We start from the raw sequence: 3,762 nt of genomic DNA, 5'->3' as shown, positions 1-3,762 counted from the left end.
AAGCAAGTCTTTGGAATCTTTTGAAAGATGGAGATTTCCTTTGTGTCTTAGACCTTAGAACTTCCTCAGACCTTATTTCATCTTAGCTAGTTTGATTTTCATTTTTTAAACTCCTTTATTTTCATTGAACTAAAAGAGTGTGTTCATCACTTACCTCTTTGCTACTTGAAATCCTTGTCTTATTAAGCCATGAAAGTCCAAATACATTTTGATACCTAACAAGAAAAGAGGTACATTTGGAAAAGGACAATTTTGCTAAATTAAGCAGTATTTATTAGAAAATCCTGAGGAAATGAGTTCTCTGTGAGCTCTACAGCTGTTAACATTGAATAATAACGCTCACCTTTTCTAAACTCTACCATCAAGGTATAAAATCCCAAGACTCTTGTCCAAGGTCAGGTATGGTCTTTCCTTTAGAGATTTGAAAATAGCAGATATACATCAATTCAATTAGAAAGATGAAAGATTATTAGAGTGAAGACTTTAATTTCTCCAGGCTGACTGCAGTTCTAAAGAATGAATATTAAATGAGAATTAGTAAAAAATTTTAATTCAAATCTATTTAGTATTCTTAAGAAGTTCATCAAAAATAACCACTGACATGTCATTATCTAACAAGTTCAAAGTACTTCCTACGTGGTAAAAGAAGAGACTTCATGTTCTATATAATCACACTGTCATAAGAATTTTTTAAAAAATCACTTTGATTTGACAGGAAGTGTTTTTCTCCCCCAGGAATTAAAAGGAGGGAAAAACCCAAGGTTGAGAGCAAAAATAATTGTTGTTGTATCAGTATTAAATATTGCTACAAGCAATATTGATTAACACTTCATGTCCAAAGAAAGCAATATCATTGGAATTGCTGTAATGGGCGAATAATTATTTTGCAATATAACCATGTATTTTGCCAAAATATCTCCCTTATGTAACAGAAAAGCGAACAAGTTTGAAAACAGTGACTCATGACCACCTGCTACTTCTAAAAATCCAGGGATATGCATACCTATTATTCAGAGGCTAGTAATGCCCTCTGGATCTCTCTTTTTATTCTCTACCTTTGTCAGCCAACTCACTTTACGGCTATTAAGTCCATAAAGCTTCTGAATCCTCTCCAGCTCATCTCATCACAAAAGTCGACCACCTGACATGCAGGCCTGGTTTTGCGAAAATACATTAATCCCACCCTAAGACCGTGATAACCTGAGTCAACAGTGAACACATTAGTGAAATACAATTGCTGGTTTATGGAGTTATTCCCGTTAGCCACTGAGCATGAGGCATCTTCTAGTTCCCCCATTGTTTAAAGATTCATTCACTTTGTCAGTGAGCTGAATAGACATAAAAGGCAAGGCAATGAAATCACAAGTTGATCTAGCCACTAAAATAACTCCCATTATGTAAAAAAATCTTAATATTAATTCAACTTTTATTTAAAAATCACAATCTAGATAGAGACTTTGAGCTAGAACAAGTAGCAATCTTTAAACTAAAAAGATTCCTGAAATGCTTTATATCAAGCATTTTGATGGACCTTTGGAACAGGCTAGAATCCTTGAAAGAAAATGAAAACCTCTAAACAGGTAAAACAAATTTATAACACCACTACTTCTATCAATGTAAAAATGATCATGCATGCATTCTTTTCCAAAACAAAATTGAACTGAAGACTAGGATAGCTGATCTGGATGAGACCGTGTCTTGCATTGCCCCCTCCCCATTTGATAGAGGGAAAAACTGAGGTCTAGCAAGGTTAGGTGATGTAGTGGCAAACAACGGGTCAGTGCCTAGTATATGAATAAACTGGAAATGGGCAGAAGGTCATGAGTCTCTCTTATCTGCTCTTTCCAGGCAGGAGAGAGTTCACTATCATCCCCGTGCCTCCCATTTGAAGATCCTCTCTTCACATTCCCCTCGTTCCAAATGCCCAATCTGTGCGCTGTACCAACAGAGTCTGAATTTCTCAGTTAACCATTGAGTTTGGAAAATAATCTCTTAAGGCAGTGGGTGATCTTAAATCACACCATGACTAGGTGATGCCTAACAAAAGTGCTCTCTAATCAAACTCGTTTGGGAAATTTGATGATAAAGGTTTCTTTCGGTAAGCTTGTTCAGGTCCTTAATATGTCAGTGTGCCTCACAAATCTTGGAGTATGTGTATCCCAACCTTATTTGCTATGATTTCTTTTCTTTTTTTAAACACAGCATATGTCACAGACACTGTGATAAAGTGAAACATAATTTGGGAAACACTGTGACATAAGCTAATTCTAATGAGCTGAGCTCAGATGTGTCCTTTTCAGAAATGTAGATACTTCTGTTATAATTATGAAGGAAGTGATTACTTTGAAAACTTGCAAATAACACGGTAAAAAGTGAAACTGACCTCTCTGTATACCAGCCAAAGATAAGAAGATATCTGGAGTATTTGCATTTTAGGAGAGGCATTTGGGAGATTGTAAAGGCTTTAAGATGGGAAGAAATCGTAATTTAAGATGGCATTTCATGTACGGTGACTAGATGCCCCACCAGGTAACATCCAGTGCCTTCACATGTGGATCTGCTTCCTTGTAAAGTGGATCCTAATAACAGAGGTGCCATCTACTGAACCCCACTGCCAGGCTGTGCTAAGCCCTGGACAGCATTCACAACAGCCCTTAAGGTAAGCCTTATATCCTTCAATCTGATGTGCTCTGGGTTTCAGGCCAGGGCTATTAACCTCATTATGGCACTCCTGCCACAGCCCATCCTAATTACCAAAGCTCTCACACTTCTAACATACAGCCTGATTTTTATTTATTTATTTATTTTCTATACCGGAGCTCCGGAAAGTGCCAGGATTGAAGTCAGGATTCTGCCTGTTTTTCAGAACCATTCCCCTCGTCTTATGTGGGAAATACCGAGCATCCTTAGACACTTCGATTTCTGCAGTGGATAACGATGCCACCAGTAAGGCCGGGGCAAGGGGTACAATGGAACTGATTCTAGTTCTAAAGAGGCTCAGCACCGTTTGGTGGCTAACGGCGACCCCACGAGTTCACTGCAGTCATGCCTCTTCTCTGGGTCCAGCGCTGCTCCAAGTGTGGTCCGAGGACCCCAGCCATTCCCCGGACTATTGTAATGAATCTGTGATAAGGGGCTTGTTCCAGAAAGGAAATCAATTACCTCACTAAGCACGCTCTTCTGAGTGCAGTTGACATTTGTTTTCCAGGCAAAAGCTTCTCAATAAAGAAAGCAGGGTGCGGAAGTATACTCTGGTGCAAACTGTCTCTGCAGATGGTCACCAAGAAGTCACAGAGGGGCGTCCTTGTGCCGCACCGCTCCCATGCACTGGGGTAGGCATTATTTCTTCACGAGCCCGAGGTCTAGGTGACAAGATAGCAAGAATGTGGACTTTGGAATCACGCCATCTGACCTCCCCATGAGAGTTCTGTTGCTTCCTTGCTATGTATCTTGAGTACATTTATGTAAACTCCTTGAGTCTCTTTTTTTTTTCATTTGTAAAACGGCGGAATTAATTGTTACTTCACAGACTGGTTTTGAAGATTAAATCAGACAATGTTTTTCAAGTCCCTGACAATATATAGACAGTATGGATTTGTTGATGTGTTAATAAACCCCAGTCCCTGTCTGCTTCTGCCACATGGTTTCCGATACATGAGATGATATTTTTCATGGAAATGGGTTTTTTTCCATTGCAACTTTGGACAACAGTAAAGCAGAAGGAAAAGGCAATGGTAAAAGGTAAAATGGTAAAAGGAAAAG

This window comes from Mustela nivalis (assembly GCF_964662115.1).
Source record: "Mustela nivalis genome assembly, chromosome: 16".
In the NCBI taxonomy this organism is placed as follows: domain Eukaryota; kingdom Metazoa; phylum Chordata; class Mammalia; order Carnivora; family Mustelidae; genus Mustela; species Mustela nivalis.
Note: the sequence above shows the minus strand (reverse complement) of the source record.